The sequence below is a fragment of the Rattus norvegicus genome, chromosome 13, assembly GCF_036323735.1.
Source record: "Rattus norvegicus strain BN/NHsdMcwi chromosome 13, GRCr8, whole genome shotgun sequence".
NCBI classification, from domain to species: domain Eukaryota; kingdom Metazoa; phylum Chordata; class Mammalia; order Rodentia; family Muridae; genus Rattus; species Rattus norvegicus.
The window spans coordinates 67,611,340-67,632,307 of NC_086031.1; the positions used below are offsets into that span (position 1 = coordinate 67,611,340).

A 20,968-nucleotide genomic window follows, 5' to 3' on the forward strand; every position below is an offset into this window, starting at 1 on the left:
TTTAAAAAAATCAAACAGGAAGTGATCCAGAACTGCATTCGAGGAGAAGGAGGCAAAGAGTGCATTGCCCCCAACTCATAGCCAAGGGTAAACTGTCAAGAAAGAAAACAGCCCTCATCTGCTGATGGGGGATGTCTCAGTCCATTAGCTGTTTCGTGTTTTGAGATGAGATGAAGATCTGTCTGAAAGCTAAAGAGAATAGGCAGCTTTTCAGGCACTATCTGACCCATCTGGCCTGGCTGGTGTGTCCATCCTGACTTACACGATGTCCTGCTCATTCACTGGCATGTGCTTACTGAACCTTTGGTTAGGTGTTTCTGTCTTAGTCCTCCAAGTCCCTCTATCCTTTGTTCAACAAAACACACTTGGTTTGAATGTTTTAGTGCTTGGTCCTGTGGTTGGACCAAATCTATAAGGCAAGGCACATATTGGAAGGTAGCATTTTCCACTTACACAGCGGTGTGTATTAGCTGTAGAAAGGAGGCAGGGTTCAGTTTAGGTAAGCATTTATGGGTTCATCAGTTCAGGGACATCAAGTAGATATAAGAGCTTAGGATGAGAAGAGACTGTCCGAATGATCAATTCCTAGACAGGAATGTTTTGGTCTTCCAAGACAAATATGGCAAATCTACTAAACCCCATTTTACATCTGGCAACCCTAATCTGTGCATATCCTGATGTTAAGGAGAAGTGTGCTGATAGAATCATCTTGTGTCTGTCTGTCTAGTCTTTCATGCAATCTTCAAATATGTATTTAAGATTCCATTGAATTGGCTCGTATGTTAGAGTCTGGCTCTCGGTGCTCAAAGTGGAGGGAATTATGTAAAGGGGCAGCAGTATTTTAAGAGAGAACGCTATGGTAAAGAGCTTTGAAGTCATTCCGCTTTAAGATGAAATACAGATATGTAACCAAGATCATCTTCTCAAACTCTTTCAGAATGAACCGCTGGGGTTTTGGCTTTCAAATTCTATTTCCCGTTTGGAAGAGGAGAATATACAACGAAACTTTCCAGAGAGGAGCAGTTCTCAAGACTGAAGTGTTACATGCTGAGGCAGACCTGGGAGACTGAGGAGTAGAGGGTGCTATGGTGAAGTAGACGTACGTAGAGTTTGGAGAGGACATAATAAAATATGAGCCAGTCATTCCTGCTCACAGTGTCTCTGGGAGGCTTTCCCTCCACATCTGCTTGGTGTCTCTCACTAGCACAAACAGCTGATCTTATCTTAGTTCACTTTTTTGTTGATTGGGTGAGACATGGCCCGAAACTCTCAGTTTTCCTTGAATGAAAAATGAGGACCTGACTTCTCCTAGGTCTGATTGAGAAGGTTTACTGTAGATATGAGGGTGAGCATGACCAGAGGCATCTGGAAGACTCTAGACTGAACAGGACCACTAGAGGAGAGAGAAGGGGGTGGGGAAGGGGAGGGAATCTAGAGACCAGAGAGGAAAAAGAGCAGAGCAAGAGAGATCCAGGAGCAGGCCAGCTAATGGCTAGCCAAAATGGCCGCCTTATTAGGACTCTGAAGCTGGGAGAAGGGAGGCTAAGCCCACACTCTGGGCTGGAGAGGTTTAGGGAAGGAGGTGGGGTAAGAATTGCTGGGAGGAGCTACAGATACTGAGTAAGACTCATCCTGGTTTCTCTGAAACCTAACACCTTCATCTTGGCTTTCTTCACCTTGGGTTATAGCTCCAGAGGAGGACACTTAACTTCAGCGTTACTTTCTCATTGCTACTGCTCTTAGGAATTTCCTTGTTTGTTGTTCTGTGAAGCTGCAGCTCCAACCTAGAGCCTCATGCGTTCTAGACAATAGTGTACCACTGGCCTATACCCCAACCCTATTTGTTTGTTTTTTTCTAAAAGTCTGCACTATCTGCTGTGTTACAGAAGCCTGGAGGCAATGTGGTTATCAGCAAGAAGTCCGACTAAAACCAATAGCTTTCTATTCAAGGATTTTATTCCAGGCAACCCTGAGTTTCTGATGCGTGTCCAACACGGATGCGCACAGGCCGGTCATTTTCTAATGAACTCTGACTCACTGACAGTCTTTGGTGATGTTGGATTCATGGCTGAGAATCACTGTAGGCTAAGAGAGATGACACACCCTGAGTAGATTTGCACAACCATTGCCTTTCTTTAACCTTTCTGCCTCTTCTTACCTTTGCAACTCTCTTCTCCTTCCTTAACTGTAAGGCATACCAAAGGTCTCGCCTAACCACATGAACTTCCTCGTTTCTCTGGAATGTAACTAGTCAGGGACCTCAGCATTTGCTGGTGGTTTATTTTTTATTATTCAGAAAGGAAATAAAAGCAGAACGTGTTGGCGAAAGTCCTTGATCCTAGGCCTCTGAGTTCAAGGCCACCCTGGTCTACAAAGCAAGTTCCAGGACAGCTAGGGCTACCCAAAGAGAAGCCCTACCTTCTTGAAAAACCAAAAGAAAAGAAGAAAGAGAGAGAGAGAGAGGGAGAGAGGGAGAGAGAGAGAGGAAAAAGAGAAGAGACAATAGAATTGAACTGTGAAGAAAGGAATACAGGACAGACAGGCAGCTCTTTGGAGCTTGTTAGTTCCAGGTTCAGAAAGACCCTGTCTCAAGGAAGTAAGTTGGAAAGTGATAGAACATGGGTGTTCATGTAAACACACAAGCACACATATGCACTTGTACATACACACACACACACACGCATGCACACACACACAACATATACCACATACATACACATATATATAACACACAAACACACACACACATATATAACACACAAACACACACACAAGAATGCGCACACACACAACATATACCAAACACACACACACACACGTATACATATAACACACAAACACACACACAAATATGCACACACACACAGGAGGAAAAGGAAACCATGAAGTCTAAAGGAAGAAAGAGAGGAGAAACAGGTATGCAAAGAAGTATATCTCCTCATTCTTAGGCTTCCTGATCTTAGGGATTGTGTGCGGTGTGTGTGTGTGTGTGTGTGTGTGTGTGTGTGTGTGTGTGTGTGTTTGTGTGTTATATATATACATGTGTGTGTGTTTGGTATATGTTGTGCGTGTGCGCATTCTTGTGTGTGTGTGTTATACATATATGTGTGTGTTTGTGTGTTATATATATGTGTATGTATGTGGTATATGTTGTGTGAGTGCATGCATGTGTGTGTGTGCACATTTGTGTGTGTGTTTGTGTGTTATATGTATACGTGTGTGTGTGTGTGTTTGGTATATGTTGTGTGTGTGCGCATTCTTGTGTGTGTGTTTGTGTGTTATATATATGTGTGTGTGTTTGTGTGTTATATATATGTGTATGTATGTGGATATGTTGTGTGTGTGTGCATGCGTGTGTGTGTGTGTGTATGTACAAGTGCATATGTGTGCTTGTGTGTTTACATGAACACCCATGTTCTATCACTTTCCAACTTACTTCCTTGAGACAGGGTCTTTCTGAACCTGGAACTAACAAGCTCCAAAGAGCTGCCTGTCTGTCCTCTCCACAGTCCACACTCTGCATTTTTTTTAAAGATAGGGTTTCTCTGTGTAGCCTTGGCTATCCTGGAACTCACTTTGTAGATCAGGCTGGCCTTGAACTCAGAAATCCACTTGCTTCTGCCTCCAAGTGAAGGGATTAAAGGTGTGTGCCGCCAGGCTCGGTCAGCTTTGTGCTTTGCCTTTTACACAGAATTCAAACTCAGACCCTCATGGTCCCCTGCCTATCCTTTAGAGCCTACATTTCATCAGAGGTTTAAGAATTTGGGCCTACTATCTTTCTGAGAAGCAGAGAGGACTCTGGTCTCCAGAGCACAGCAGACTTGGCTATCTCTAGTTCCGAGTGGGACATTCGCTGTAATCTGTAATAATGAGGCTTCCAGGTAAGACGGAGCTCAAGGAGCCTGACATATCCCGGAGGAATGGGGTTGGAGAGAAGCAGAGAAGAGTGAGGACAGTTGAGAAGACACAGGGAAGGAAAAGTCCTCACTCAGGACTCTTGTTTAAATCTCTTGCCCGCAGAGTTAAGAATTCCTCACAATTTTCAACATTTGCTTTGAAGGTTGCCTACAGAGAGGGATATTTCATCATGCTGCACTTTTTATTTATTTACTTATTTTAAAACAGGGTCTCCTGGAGCTCAGGCTACCCTGAGTGTGTGTGTGTGTGTGTGTGTGTGTGTGTGTGTGTGTGTGTGTGTGTGTCTCTGTGCATGCGAACACCAGCCAGTGCATATATGAAGGCCAAAGGACAACTTTCAGGAATCTGTTCTATTCTTTCACCAGTTGCTTCCCAGGAATCAGACTCAGGTTGTTAGGCTTGGGGCAAGCATCTTGGTGGAACCTTCTGCACCTTCTGCCTTCCCAAGTGCTGGGGCTACAGGCATGCACCGCCATGCTTAGCTTTATTTGGAGTTATTTGCAGTGAGGATACCAAGCCACCAGTGAATGATGCTTAAGGACTAAGCAAGCAGGACGTTGAAGTATGGCCTCCTCCTTCCCAGATGTGGGCCTTCAATGCTCTGGTCATTTCACAAGATTAAAACTTCATTTGTAGTAGAGTGTTTCTTAGCTCCTGTGGGTAGGCCTTTGTGGCCTGTTTTCATTTTGTCACTTACCATGTAATCTCACCCAAGGCTCCTCGGGAACCACCCTCAGGAATCCTCAGAAGCCACCAAAACCATAAAATTGATTCCTGTAAGGACACTTCAGTACGACTGTCTTAAGGAGCCCATGTCTATGCTTGGTCCTTTCTCTCAGTGTCTCTCTTTGTATTAACCCCTCTGAATCAATCTACATTAAGGTTTCATCTAATAATCACTCAGTGAAAAGTCAACAACTGCCGTCACCTTAGCAGAGGTCTCCCCACAGAACTCCTTAGGCTGCTACAGATGCCAATGTGAGGTGTGTTCTCTGCCCCACCTCCTACTGCTGCTGACGTTATCATTTAAAAAACCAATACTCTGTCAAGCCAAATAGTCTAGGCTGGCCTCAAATTCACAGCAGTCCTACTTCCTCCTGGGGAGTACTGGGATTACAGACCTGGCATATGGCGCTCAGTCTGTACTGCTATAAGTTGTAACAAGGCTAAAGATCTTAAATGGCTTTTATTCACGGTTCTAGAGTCTAGCAGCCTCTGAGCCAGAACAGTTTTTAAGAATTTTGGAGTGTAGTGACAATTTTGGAATTTCTTTAAAAAACACAAAAATAGGGGTTGGGGATTTAGCTCAGTGGTAGAGCACTTGCCTAGCAAGCACAAGGCCCTGGGTTCGGTCCCCAGCTCCGAAAAAAAGAAAAAAGAAAAAAAAAACCACAGAAATAAGCCAGGTGGTGGTGGTGCATGCCTTTAATCCCAGTAGAGGCAGGCAGATCTCTGAGGTTGAGGCCACCCTGCTCAATGGAGTAAGTTTCAGGATAGCCAAGGCTACACAGAGAAACCCTATCTCAAAAAACCAAAACTAACCAACCAAACAAGAACCCCACAGAAATATAGGAATGTGTTTTTCTTTTACTCCCAGGTGTAGGATATGGGGCTGCTTCAGATTGTCCACAGCAGCTGACTATGATTTGCTTCATGCTCTAGCAGGGGCATGATTTTGCCAACGGCAGATAGTCTCTGTGTTCATGTGCTGTTTGGAATTCTGGGGACTTTTCAGAGGGTATATAAATACTAGGGCCCTGAGAAGTGGGGTGGATTATTGGTTATTGATTGGTTACGGTTGGTCCCAGCTTGTAAAGTACTCATTCACAACGAAGAAACAAGAAGACATTAGATATCCTGACATGGAGAATCAAACTTGCCCCTAGGAATTCCATGCTCCCAAGCTAACAATAATGTCACCCTCTTTCTCCTTTCTCCTTGTTTCTCTCCTAGCTAATATTAGGGGGTTGAAAGGGTGGGAAAACGGTGGAGAAGATGGAAGATAAAAGAACCCACAAAGTAGCCCAAAACAGGCTACACTGGGGCTACAAAGTATCAGTATCTGTGGAAAGAAAGTGGAAGTACAGAGCCTTAGTTGCGCATGCTTTGAACAGTGGACCACTGCATTTGTCTGCTGTGAGCTGCTGAGACTAAGCTATTTGTTACAAATGTATACACCTAAGCTTGGCTTTGAGTTAGCTTGTAGGCGAAGATTGACATTAAGGACTCCTGTATTGGAGTCACTCTTGGGACCGATTTAGTTTAACATAACAGCACTTACTAAATTTGTGGTTCCAAACATTTCATTTGTTAAGGGAAATACAACCAAAAACTTGTTGGTTGGGAGGAAATCAAGAAAATTTCCAAGTTTTTGCTTGGGAAACTGGATGAAAGTAGAAAGCAGAGGGTAAGGAAGATTTAGGGACATGTAGGATGTGGAGAGATGAGGTAATTCACACTGGATGTGTGGAACTGCATTGAAAACTTAGAAATATATACACTAGCCCATGTTTGTGCATGCACGTGTGGCTGTGTGTGTGTGTGTGTGTGTGTGTGTGTGTGTGTGTGTGTGTGTTGCTCAGTGGGGGACATTTGGAGGTCGGAGGACTACTTTGTGAAGTCAGTTCTCTCCTTTAGCCTTTATGTCAATTCTGGGGTGGAACTCAGGTGTCAAGCTTGTATAGTAAGAGCCTTTACCCACCGAGCTATCTATCTAGATCACACTGGAATTGCATTTGCTTGGATTAAGAGAGTTTATGAATCTGGAAAATTTAAGAGGAGTCCAGTTTGGAATCAGTGGTTTGTTGGTTGTCAGCATGTGAGGTGGTAATTGAAGATTAGTTGAATGACTTTCCCAGAGTTTGCTCACATAATGAATGAGAGATATGAGGGGCATTGTCAAATTAAAAGACAAAGGAGACAACCAGCACAAACAGATAGAGATAGGAGAGACTAATCGACAGGAGTGAAGCCTCTGAGGAAAGTGAGGGAGGACATGGGCACCAGGATGCAGATGCAGAAAGGCATTGATGGTAGGACAACGACGAGATAAGGTTGTACTTTTATTCTACTGGAAGTTTACCGAACCTGCATACTTTCTGAATGATTTTTACATTTTACAATTACAAAACTCTATGGATTAACGACATTTAAGACCAAGAATGGCAGCTTAAAGGCAACTCTTTTGGTATCAGGAAACACACACACACACACACACACACACACACACACACACACACACAGAGAGAGAGAGAGAGAGAGAGAGAGAGAGAGAGAGAGAGAGAGAGAGAGTTAATTCCTATGGTAGGTATAATTAACAAAGTTGGGGAGGGAGAAAGGCTTTATATTTTGCTTCCCGCCTCAAGTCAGGCATCCTGGGGAATTTACAAAGACTCCTGATAGGTTTCTGGCATTTCACAGTGGAAGAAACCTGATGCTGAGTAAGGCCAGACATTCCCAAATCCACAGAGCCAAGGGAAGATGGTAAAATGCTGTTGCTGTGAGTGTAGACTTGGAATTTCTGCACCCCTTGTTCCAGGTCTCCCTTCCTTTCTCCTTTCCATCCTAAGAAAAGCTCTGAGTTTGTAGCCCAGACCTGCCTTGAACTCACAGCAATTCTTCGGTCTCAACTTCCCAGATTCTGGTAATACAGGATTGAACTATACACTGTTTCTCAAATTTTCAATATTGAAATAAGTCAAGATGCTAGGCAGTGGTGATGCATATTTTAATCCCAGCTCTAGGGAGGCAGAGGCAGGGGATATCTGTGAGTTCGAGGCCAGCCTGGTCTATGCAGTGAGTTACAGGAGAGCCAGGGGTGCATATAAAAACACTGCCTCAAAAAACAGACAAACAAATGAGCGAAAATGAAAGTCAAGAACTCACACTATATTCATTAACGTGATACTCAATTTCTAAGCTTTAGAAATTAAAGGTTGCCTAATGGCCAGGGTACACATGTAATTTCAGCTTTAGGGAGGCAGAGACCACAGAACCAACAGTTCAAGGTCATCCTTAGCCTCATAGTTCCAGGCAGGTTATGAGACCCTGTCTAAAAAAATAAACATACCAGGATTGTGGGCTACAGTGATGGTTCTGACCATCTTCTGGCTCTGGAGTGGAAGTGTTCTGAGAGTCTGAAACCTCAGAAGAGTGAAGTTGAGACTTAGGAAAAGCTGTAAATTCTACCTTGGACTGGAGTGTAAAAAGTAAACCGAGCAGTTAGTTCAAATCCCCAGAACTTACATAAAAGCCTGTTGCTGCAGTGTAAGCCTGACCCTCAGCTGGGGAAGCTGAGATGTGAGGATCCCGGGGGCTGCTAACCAACTCAGTGAGCTACAAGGTTAGCAAAAGACCCTGACTCAAAATTAAGATGGAGGGAAACTGAGGAAGCACCCAATGTCAACCTTTGGTCTTCACATGCATGGGCACACACATATACACAGAATAAGCAATCAAATAGCTCATCTCTGGGAGTGGAAGAAAGCAGAGTGACACATACACATGAAACTTGGGCCGACTGGCTTTCAGTTTAATAATGTTCACCGTATCTTCCATTTCTCTGGGAGACACCTACTTCAGGAATAGGGTAAGGGTCTGTTGTATAGCAGTGTCCTCTGAAATTATAGCCTTCAATCTTGAGAGAAAGCTTGTTAAGACACAGGTGTTAAAGAAGAGATAAAACAACAAAATATTTTAAGACATGATGTTAAAGGAAGGGTAAAACGACAGGATGTTCTAAGGCAAGAGCTCTCAACTTTGCTAATGCTATGACCCTTTAATACAGTTCATCATGTGATGACCCCAACCTTAAAGATATTCATTACTTCTTAACTGTAATTTTGCTGTTATGAAGCATAAATATCTGATATGCAGAATATCTGATATGTGACCCTGTGAAATCGTCATTTGACTCCCAAAATGTTGAGAACTGCTGTTCTAAGGGGAGATGAAACATCCCATTCTGCAAGAAAGCCCCTTAAACTCAGATCAAAAACCTACTCAAAAGGCTTCAGGAAGTTCCTGAAATTGATCAGATACATTAGACTCCTCCCTCCCAAAGTATATATAAGAAGTAAGGACTGCTGAAGAAGACAAAAGCTGAGTTTCCTAGAAGAGTCTCAGTGAAGCCAAGCTATCTGGGGAAAAGAAGAAATCATTCAAGCAGCCTAGAAGAGGTTTAGACCAACTGAGTTACCTGGAAATGACACAGCAGTGTAGTGCTTTCCAGATTTCCAGCTTTTGGTGAGCTGTCACCCATGATGGGTTGGCTTTAATGATATATGTTTGAGTCATTTCTACTCCTGTACGTAACCCTAATAAAACTAACTGAGTCACCACGTTGAATTTTGGTAGTATCTTTACTTTGGATTGATGACAGTTTCCTGTCTAGGTGAGTAGGCATTTGTTCATGTCTCCCCAGGAATAGTTCCACACAATGTGGTCTTGAATGTATAGAGAAGCAACACTAAAGTAGGAAGTGGGTGGAGAAGGTAGAAAGAGAGAAAAACTGTCATGGGAAAGTGAACTGGACTGGTAAGACGGGAAAAGCAGCTACAGCCAAGCCCAATGACCTGAGTTTGATCTCTGGGAACCATGCTGTGAAAAGAAAAATCTCACAATTACAAGTTGTCCTCTGACCTTCACACGTGATCAGCAGCATGGGCATACATACACACACACACAAAACAAACATAATAAAATCATCTTAAAAGATATACCTTTTTTGTATTTCATAACACTTTATTAAGAAGGAACCTATGTCAGCACTGCTATGTAAACAATGATAAAGATCAAGGGAAATAAATCAGGGATCATGTAGACAGTAATATACATCATCCTTTATATAATCAATGTATAATAGTTAAGGAAAGTTTAATACTTATTAAGCGAACATCTTTGCATACACTGCCTCCTCTTTATCTTTCTGTGCCTTTATCATTTGTTTGACTTTAAGCAATTCTGCCTGGATAGCTTTATCTCCTGCGCCTTCTCAAGACCAGCCAATGCTTCTTCATATTCTTTTAAATCCTTGCCATTCTTGCACTTTTTGGTACAGCGCTTTGGTATTTGAAAGGTCCATTTCCAGAGCCTCCAAGCAACTGTCAATCGCCCCCTGACAATTTGACGTCTTCAATTCACAAGCACCAATATTCAGCCGCACACAACTTAAGGCTATAGGCTGCAGTCTGGATACATCTGCTTTCTCAATAACAGTCTTTGAACTATCCACATACCTTAGAACCTTCGCATATTTTTAAATATGCCCTCTCTCAGTTCCGAGACTTGAAAAAAATATTCCCAATGTGTTGTAAGTCTTCGGATTTTAATAAAATTTTATCTACGTCTTTTAAGTCTATGTCTGCATCCTCGGGGGAAATCTGGATGACTGTCCCCAGAGCCATCTCTGGGGAATATTCCCCAGACATCCCCTTCCTTCAATTCTCCACATTCTGCAATAACACGGAGTTTGGCAGGTTCTTCACCATTCACTTCTACATTTTCAAGCATCCTTGCCACTCCCAGTCCTTTTATTATGTGACCAAATACCACACGTTTCCCATCCACATGAGGAGTTGGACCTGTTGTGATAAAGAACTGAGAGCCATTTGTATCGGGGCCTGCATTTGCCATGCTCTGCAAACCCTCCCGGTCACGCTTATAGTGAAAATTCTCATCTTCAAACTTTTCACCATAAATACTTTCTCTACCTGTCCCATTCTGAGTTGAGAAGACTCTGCCCTGAATCATTTCTTAATAATTGGGGAGAGGGCATCCTTTAAAATGGAGAGGTTTCCCAGTTGTGGATCTAGTGCCTTCTTTTTCAGCTTTCTTTTTTTTTTTTTTTTTTTTTTGGTTCTTTTTTTTCGGAGCTGGGGACCGAACCCAGGGCCTTGCGCTTCCTAGGCAAGCGCTCTACTACTGAGCTAAATCCCCAACCCCTCAGCTTTCTTTATTCCTTTTATAGCCACCTCTTTATAAACAGCAGACAACTGTGGTATTATTTCATTTAAATCCAGACACTTTCTGTTTGTAACTGCAAAGTTAAATTTCTGTTAGTACAATCAGTCTCGGGTGATGCTCTATTATTTTCCATTATGTACTTTGGTTTATTTATTCTTTTTTTGTCTATTTGTTTTGTTTGTGATTGAGATTTACTACGAAGCCTTGGCTGGCCTGGAATTCTTTATGTAGCCCAGGCTAGCCTTAGACTTTCAGAGATTCATTTGCTTCTGCCTCCCAAGTTCTGGAATACAATCTGTGCACCACCATGCCTGACTCTCTTGTGTACTTTTTTTTTTTTTTTTACTTGAAATTCTTCCTTTTCTGTTGCATAACTGAAAAATTCCATTAGACTTTACCTCTGCTGATTTGGACTTTGTAGATTGTTTTAATTGAATTTTTATTTGTTATTGTGAGCAGGGTGAATGGGTAGAAGTCAGAGGCAAACCTGTGGAGGTCTGATTTCTCCCGCCACCAAATGGGTTCTTGGGATCAAATTCAGGTGGTCAGGGTGTGGCACCTTTACTCAGTCAGGCATCTCACTGGCCCTGAAGACTACATTTTGTCTATAGTTTTAAAGGATACCATTACATTTCTGATCAGCATACTTAAATCTTTCTTTTCCTCACAGTTAAAAAATACAGCTATCCTCATGCTCCCAAAAAATATGTTTTAGTTCCTCGATGTATTAGATAATTATTTCCATCTAGAAGTTAATTGTATATTTATGGGAGCATAAAACGACTTCTTAAGCAAAGAATCCAATTTACGAGCATAATTTATCACTTTCCTTTTCTTTTTTTTTTTTTTTTTTTTTGGTTTTTTTTTCAGAGCTGGGGACCGAACCCAGGGCCTTGCGCTTCCTAGGCAAGTGCTCTACCACTGAGCTAAATCCCCAACCCCCCAATTTACCACTTTCTACTCTTACCATTTGTTTATCTATGCTAAAATATCATTCTAAACTCATTTTTCTTGTTGCAGCACATCCTTTAGTATTTTTTTCCATTAAAAATAAGAATGAAGAATCTGGAGAGATAGCTTTCAGTTGAGGGTGCTTGCTGCTCTTCCCCAGGACTGGAGTTCAATTCTCAGTGCCCCTCTTGGTCATATGTGTAATTCCAAGAACTTTAGAAAATTCTCAGTATCATCTCTGATTATAACTTCCCCCACTATGTTGTTTCTTTCCCGAAGATACTATTAGATATGTGCTTCTTGTGTTCTGTGTGTCTCTGTGTAAGGAACTACCGCAGAACACACAGGCAGGAAACAGCAGCCATGCTTTGGGCTCACAGATCCCACCTGATAGGAATTCCGATAGATAAACCAGTCTCCATTTCACAGTGTCTAGGATGTCACAAGAGAAAACCTGAACTTAAAAATCCTGGGGAGTTCTTAAAGGACAAGGCTGGAGGGACAAGGTCTGGATTAGAATATGTCATGCGATGTTTGTAAGTGGCTTGGGTCTCATCATATAATGACATCAGGAGGATTGGACTTTTACATGGAGGCTCAGGGATCCAACAGAGACTGTTCTAGCAAACAGCTTCCGCGGCCTTTGGACATCCAACCTCAGAAATCATAAGGTATCCTTTCTACCTTTAGTTACAAGCTCAAGATGCAGGGCCTGACCAATTTCTTAGCACTAATCACATAGACATGATTTAAGACTCTCACGTATGTCTTCTATTTTATAGAGGATTCTGTATTTCTTTTTAAAGAGGGGATCATGCTATATAGTCCTGGATGGCCTGTAACTTGCCATGTAGACCAGGTCACCCCAAGATCTGCTTGCTTCTGTCTCTAGAGAACTGGGGTTATGGTGTGCATTACTATGCCTAGTTTTTTGGGGGGTCTTGTTTGTATATTTGTTTTTTGTGTTTTGGTTTGTTTGTTTGTTTTTGAGGCAAATCCTCACCCTAGCCCAAGCTCGTCTGGAATTCACTTCGTAGCCTAGACTGGCCTCCAATTTTTTGGCAGTTCTGCTGCCTCAGCTTCCCAAGTGTTGAGATAACAGGTGTAAACCACCATATACAAGTTGAACAGCAGCCTGGGCTCTGGGCTACATGAGATCTTGTCTCAAAAAAAAAAAAAGAAAAGAAAGAGAAAAGAAAATGATAAAGGCCTGTAAGATGGCTCAGCAGATAAAGTGCTTACAGCTGCCTGATCTCGTGTAAAAGGGCAGAACCGATAGCTAGGAGTTGTTCTCTGCTCTCCACAGACTCACTGTGTCGTGTGTGTGCACACACACACACAACACACACACAACACACACACGCACACATCACACACACACACCACACACACAACACACGCACACACACCACACACACAACACACACAACACACACACACAACACATACAACACACACACACCACACACACACCACACACACGCACACACACGCACACACACACACACCACACACACACACACCACACACACACACAACACACACACCACACACACACCACACACACAACACACACACACCACACACATCACACACACACACCACACACACACACCACACACACACCACAGGCACGCACACACACAACACACAACACACACACACACCACACACACACCACACACACACACACACACACACACACATACACACACACACACCACACACTACAGTTTTAAAAATGAATGTCACTTGTGAACATCCCCGTTCCCTCCCCTAAGTGTCTCTTTACTGTAGCTGAAGATGGTCTTGAGTTCTAATCTTCCTTTCCACCTTCTGAGTCCTGGGACCACAGGACAACACTCAGTTTTATTTAGTGCTAGGAACTGTACCTAGGGCTCTCGGTACAGGAGGCAAGTCTTTGCTTACCAACATTAGACTACAAATTCTAGTTTTTCTATTTAAGAAAAAAAAAAGGCTTTCAGAAGTGCATTTGTAGCCCAAATGCAAAAACCATATAATAGCTATGATATTAACCCCAGCAAAGAGTATAAACTAATATACGAAGGAGAGATAGTTTACTGCAAATGTAAAAAATGGTACTACAATTGTTTTTTTGTTTTGTTTTGTTTTGTTTTGTTTTTTTGGTACTGTAATTCTTAAGAACTCTCTAAGCTACCTTATTATCAAATTGAGGGGAAATGCACGGCTTCTCTGGATTGGTAGAAATAAAGCATTAAGGCCCAGGAAGATGGCTCAGTGGACAATGGCACCTGTCACCAAGTCTGCCAATGTGAACTCGATCCCCAGGGCCCGCATGGCAGAAGGAAAGAATCAGCTCCCTTAAGCTGTCCTCTGACCTCCACCCGTGCACTGGGCGCACATATGTCCCCCATTCTCATCAAACGCAAAATGTAAATTGAAACTCAAAGACATAAAACATTAAGGATTTAAGAATCATAATTAAAATTAAATTGCTTGGCTTACTTCCTATAGCGATGTACATATAATAGGTTATGGAAGCACTCCTGGAAGAGCACAGCGAGCTTGCTGCGGCCTGTGCACTTAAACATCATCCCCCAAGCTCTAGGCTCTGCACTGAAGAGAAAAAGGCTACTAAAGCATGAACAAAAAAAGGTAAAACTTATTTGTAGAGATTATCATTTCTTACAAGAGATTCAACAAGGAAAACAATAAGGTAACTGTCTTAGCATTATTGCTAATATGGAATCAATGAGGAAAATCAATAGCAGCTCTTCATCCCCAGTAACAGGTGGGGAATCTCATTTACAATCACAACGGAGATAATCTTGGACACTGAGCAACCTAACCAAGAAAGTGTGGAGCCTGCATGAAGAATGTCGTGAACACCAAAGGTCAAAAGGGGAACGAGAATAAAAAATACCTAAGATTCAAGTCAGAATAGAAAGTCAGTAGGATAAATAGTATAATTTTTCATGGTTCATTGTGTTTTAAAAATCCCAATATTGTGTGTGTGTGTGTGTGTGTGTGTGTGTGTGTGTGTGTTGTGTTGTGTGATTTGACAGGCCACTAAAGTCACTTATGTATAGAAATGGTCTAAGAGAAGCCAAAACAATCTAAAAAGTGAGTGACGTCACCCAAGGAAGGAGAGTCACTGTAGATTACAGCAATTAGATCCTGCCATGTATCAACATTAAAAAAGAGCAACAAAGGAGGCCATAGGTGGATATGAGACTTGATATTTGATAAGTTGGACATCGTAAACATGGTGGGTTCAGGACATACTGACTTTCTGTCCTAACAGGAAAAGGAAAAAGAAATCATATCTTTCTTCAGCCAGGAGTTTTCAAACTGGTTTCAGGATGCCTTTTTTTGCATCCTGAAAAAACAAAAAAACTAATCAAAAGTCCCACACCTTTTTGACTATATGAATTATATCCATTAATCTTTATTATATTATAAATTATTTGATGGGATAACACACATTTCATTAGCCATCAGCATGATGGCATTGTTACATGTTGTTTAGTCTTGGAAAGACTCCATTGCTCACCGGAGAATCGGAATGAAAGGGACAGCATATTAGTAATATAAAAATGTCTCTGGCCATGCAAAAGTCTTTTGGGGGTACTCCAAACTTCTCTATATTATAATTTAGAAACAAATTCTACAAATTAACACTAAATAAGAAATATCTAAGTTCGGACGGTGGGGGCACACTCCCATAATCCCAGCACTCTGGAGGCAGAGGCAGGCAGATCTCTGAGTTCAAGGCCAGCCTCATCCACAGAGGGATTTCCAAGACATCCAGGGGGTTATACAGAGAAACCCTGTCTTGAAAAACAAAAAGAGATATCTAAACCTGGGAGGAAACAACAGCTTCACTAACTATTAAGATCCATTGGTTCCAGAGGCATGGCATGGCTACAGTAGACAGGAGGGCATGGCACGAGGACAAATCTGGCTGATGACATTTCATCTGTACACAGGAAACAGAGAAAGTTCAAGAAGTGTGGTGGTTTCAATATGCTTGGCCACAGGGAAGTGTCACTATTAGAAGGTGTGGCCTTGTTTGTGTGACACTATGGAGACAGGGCTTTGAGGTCTCAGATATATGTTCAAGTCTGGCTGGTGGAATCAGAGTCCCCTCCTACTGCCTGTGGGAAACAGTCTCCTTCTGCTACCTGTGGATCAAGATGTAGAGCTCTCAGCTCCCTCTGTAGCACCATGCCCACCTGCATGCTATTATGCTTCCTGCCATGATGATAATGGACTGAACCTCTGAAACTGTAAGCCATGCCCAATTAAATGTTTGCTTTTAAAGGAATTGCCTTGGTCATGGGTTCTCTTCACAGTAATAAAACCCCAACTAAGACATGGGACAAAGCTATAAACACTCAACACTACCCCCAGCGACATCCTTCCTCCAGGAAGGCTGTACCTTCTGAAAGTTCCATAACCTCCCCTAAACAGCACCACTGAGGACTAAGTGTTCAAACACCCAAGCCAATAGTGTATTCTCATTCAATCCACCACCTTTCCCCCCCTGGCCTTCATAGCTTCATGGCCATCTCACGATGCAAGATGCATTTAGTCCTACTTAAAAAGTCCTGATATTTAAGCTTTTGCACTGTTCAAAGGTCTAGGGTCTCTTCTAAAACTCAAGACAATCTCTTTAACTGTGACCCCCTTGTAAGATAAAAATAAAACAGTCACACAATTCCAACTTAGAATAGCACTTAATATACATTTCCACTTCAAACGGGTGGAGTAGGGGGCGCAGTAAGGAGACAGTACCTAAGCGAACCCAGAATCTAGCAGGGCAAACATCAAGTCCTATAGACCTATGTCTGATACCTGGGGCTCAGTTTCCAAAAAACGCAAATAGCTCTTCCCCTCCAGTTTTGTTGCTTGTAACATGTATCTCTTTCTTGTGCTGGTTCCACTCCTAGCATGTATCTCTTTTTGACAGCTATCTCCAGCACCTTGGGGTCTCCATGGAAACCTAGAATTACTTTCAGAGACTCATGCAATGGCCTCTCGGTACCTACTCACGGTGACCCCGGCCCTGTACATAGTTCCTGGCCTCAGCAGCTGTCTAAAACATGGAGGTGCTGGAGAAGTAGCGGGGAGTTCTACATCTGAATCTGCAGTCAGCAGGACAAGAGAAACTCTGGGCTTGGAATGGGCTTTTAGAAACCTCAAAGCCCCTTCCCCAGTAATCACTTCATCCAAGAAGGTCACAGGTCCCAAACCTTTCCAATAGTGCCACTCCCTGGTGACCAAGTATTCAGATTTATGAGCCTATGGGCGTGGTGTTTCTCATTTAAACCACCACACTCCCTAAAGCCTTCCCCTCATGACACTTCTACCAGCAATGCTGCACCTTCTAAAGGTTCCGTAATCTCCCTCAAACAGCACCAACTGAAGATCGAGTGAATGTCTGAGCCTGTAGGGAACATCTCTCACTCAAACCATCGTAGACATCAGACAAAGCAGTGTGAGACAATGGAAGTCACTTCTATAGGTAAAAGGAAGATAAATGCAATTTACTAGAAAATTAGGTGAGTAAAATATGCTCAGCTTCACTGATAATCAGAAAAGGGCAAATCAAGACATTCCTCAGTAAAAATTTCAAAATTTGATGTCATTTGATGACAAAACTCTAGGGAAGTGAAATACATCCTCTGTTGCTATTGAAACGGTCCATCTGCACAACTTAGGAAATGATTTAGAAATACCTTGTCTGGGTGGAAATGCTTATAATCAGAGACAGCTAAACAGTTAGAACATTTAAGACTGTACACGAGAAAACATTAATTCATTTGTTTAATGAATGTTTATCAAGCTCCTATCTAAATCAAGCATTATGTCAGTACTAATACGCACTGGTTGCAGTGTGTATGGCACGAGGGCCAAAGACTTATCTATTCCCAGTGATGCTATGCACTAACTCTAAAATTTAGATACAGCTCAGGGATAGGAAGGGAATTAGCCAAAATTCTGTTTCAGCCAGTGTTAGAATAGAGACTGTTAAAACTGGAGTTAAGTTTATTCCTAGGAAAAACCATTTAGGGGCTGGAGAAATATCTCAGCAGTGGCCTTGCCATACAAGCGTGACATCCTGAGTTCCACCCACAGGATCCACACCAATAGCCAGCTTAGAAATCCTGTGCTAGGAACCTGGAAAGAGATTGGACCCTGGGGCACACTGGCCAGCTTGTCTAACATAGTCAGTGACCCCCAGGCAGTCAGAGAGACTCTCTCTCAAAAAACAAGGTGGAGGGATCCTCAGAAACAATACCGAAGATTGACTTCTGGTTACATGGATACACACACGCACACGCGCGCACACACAAATACAAAAGAAAATAAAGCATTCTATAAGCACTTAAATTTACATTATGTTTCTGAGGTGTGAAGAAAAGCAACATGTGTTGCCCGAGCCCTCAGCCCCTCAGGATGGTCCTTGGGGGTAGGGGGAAAGAAGGCGAGGAATCAACAACACAGAGTCAGCAACACTGACTCCACAAGTCAAGTGAGAAGCAGAAGCAGACTCATTTATTGCAGGATTGCGAAGTGCCTTTATAGACTCTACCCATGCCCCATTGGTCCATGACACCTTGCCCTTTGTTGCTAGCACCATCTGATTGGCCGGCCAGTTTGCTCCAAGTGCAAGGCAGATCTTGTAAAATACGGATGCAGTCATTGCGCACACGTGGGTCATCATGGGCCACCAGTGAGGGTATGCTGACTCATTCCTCCTACAAACATGGATGGTATTGATGGAGGTGTGGGTAGTCCTGTGAAGGGAAGGAAGAGAAGTGGAGAGGAAATATGGGCAGGGATGAAATGAGTCGGCCATTAGAGTAGAAGCTAAGACCGAGTATTGAAAGGGAGTAAATCTGGCTTTGTGAGTTAAAAAAAAAAAAAAAAAAAAGGAAGGAAGCAGGAAAGAAGGGGAGAGGAGGAGAGACATAAAGGGGAAAGAGAGGAAAAAGCCCTTTGTTATCCAATGCCTACAGGTCATTTAAGGTTCCAAGGATAGCCCCAGGGCTGGGAGGCTGGAGTGAACCAGAGAAGACAAGTGGATTTCACCTGGACAGATTATTTTCTCGTTTATATTTGGTCATTTTTAAATTAAATGTTTTCTGTTTATTTTATAAACTACACTTATGGGTAGGCTGATAATTGATTGTGGAGGCTAGAAGATCCCCACGGAGCAGGATTCCCCTGCCACTTCCAAACTGTCAAAGTCAGAAGTGAGCGTATGCGAGGGGTCTTGGTATAAAATGTCTAACCTTTTGAAGTAATCTATTTTTGATCTATTGCTGACTTTTAAAAACTTCTGCTCTGTCAGATCAGTTGAGTTCAGGAGATGAGGAAGTCTGCTTCTCAATATCAATGGAAAAGATAGTCAAGGACTGGCTTATAAATCCTCAGGTCTTTGACTCCTGTGGGAGTTAGTTTGCCATAGCCGTGACCAATATATCTGCAGGCACCTCTGAAAGGGAAGACCACTTATTTTGGCTCATGCTTTCAAAGGGCTCTGTCTGTAGTTGGCTGGCTCCATTACTTTGTGCTTGAGGTAAGGCTGAACACTGTGGTATCTGGAAACGAGTGAGGAAGAACATGACCTCAAGGACAGTACACACCCACCAGGCCAAGGTGATCTGGTAAGGCTGCAAGGAATGAAATCAGCCCAGGTTGGAGGGGCCGCAGCACAACTGTGGCTGAAACAATTTTATTGAGAGCAATCAGACTTTTTATACCTTTATCAGAAAGAGAATATAGTGGCCAGTTTTAGGATCAATACAGTAGTAGTTGCCAGGATACAATGACATTTACAAGTTACACAGGGTACACGAGATTAATGCCAAAGACCAACTGTCCTGTCAGCTCCCACGATTTCTTGACTACCCAGGGAATAGCAGAGAAACACAAAGTGGCCTGAAGGCTTCCCTGCCTGAGGGAATGCAGCAGTTTCTCAGGACCTAGAAGGCACACTGTGCACCAGGAGCCATGGACTCCAACCTGAAAACTCTAAAACGCATGCCTCTCAAGTTCTGCTAGGCCAAGCTGACTCCATGGTTCCCTGCAATGGGGGATGAGTAGCATAGCGAAAGGAAGGGACTAATGATCTTGTGTAACCTTCAAAAGCACACCCTTTGCTTTCCTCTGGCGGCAGCCATCAGGTGAGCCAAGATGGGTGCATACAAATACATCCAGGAGCTGTGGAGGAAGAAGCAGTCCGACGAATGCGCTTTCTTCTGAGGGTCCGCTGCGGGCAATACCGTCAGCTCTCTGTGCTGCCCAGGGCTCCCCGCCCGACCCTGCCTGATACAGCGCAAAGGCTGGGATACAAGGCTAAGCGAGGTTATGTTATTTACAGGATTCGTGTCCGCCCGTGGTGATCTCAAATGCCCAGTTCCTAAAGGTACAACTTACACGGCAAGCCTGTCCACCATAGTGTTAACCAATTGAAATTTGCCCGGAGCCTTCAGTCTGTTGCTGAGGAAAGAGCTGGGCGTCATTGTGGAGCTTTCAGAGTCCTGAATTCCTACTGGGTTGGTGAAGATTCCACACACAAAGTTTTTGAGGTTATCCTCATTGATCCATTCCATAAAGTTATCAGAAGAAATCCTGACACCCAGTGGATCACCGAACCAGTCCACAAGCACAGGGAGATGCGTGGGCTGACATCTGCTGGCCACAAGAGACGTGGCCTTGGAAAGGGCCACAAGTTCCACCACACTATTGGTGGATCTCGCGGTGCAGCCTGGAGAAGGCGCAACACTCTCCAGCTCCACCGTTACCGCTAATACACGTAATATTTGTAAAATTCATATCCAGTAAACAATTTAGGACAGTCAAAAAAAAAAAAAAAAAGCACACCCTTTGGGACCTATTTCCTATAGCTAGGTGTCCCCTTCTAATATTCCCACCACCTCCTCAAATAGCATCGCTAGGGTCAGTGTTTTTCGTGTGAACCTGTGAAGGATATTTCATATTTTAACCTTGACAGTTCCCATGTCTTGTGTGTGTGTGTGTGTGTGTGTGTGTGTGTGTGTGTGTTCACTCTCATACTGTCAAACACCAAACTTTTTGTAAACTGCTGGTTTGTAAATAGGTTTAGACAAATATCGATCTATAG

General features: G+C 42.9%; 2 pseudogenes; one reads left to right on the top strand and one right to left on the bottom strand.

Annotated features, from left to right (window-relative positions):
- Window positions 1–9,767: 9,767 nt before the first annotated feature.
- Ppid-ps22 (peptidylprolyl isomerase D, pseudogene 22) lies at window positions 9,768–10,749 on the bottom strand (annotated as a pseudogene).
- A 9,255-nt stretch (window positions 10,750–20,004) lies between these two features.
- On the top strand, window positions 20,005–20,677 carry Rpl15-ps5 (ribosomal protein L15, pseudogene 5; annotated as a pseudogene).
- The last annotated feature ends 291 nt before the right edge of the window (window positions 20,678–20,968 follow it).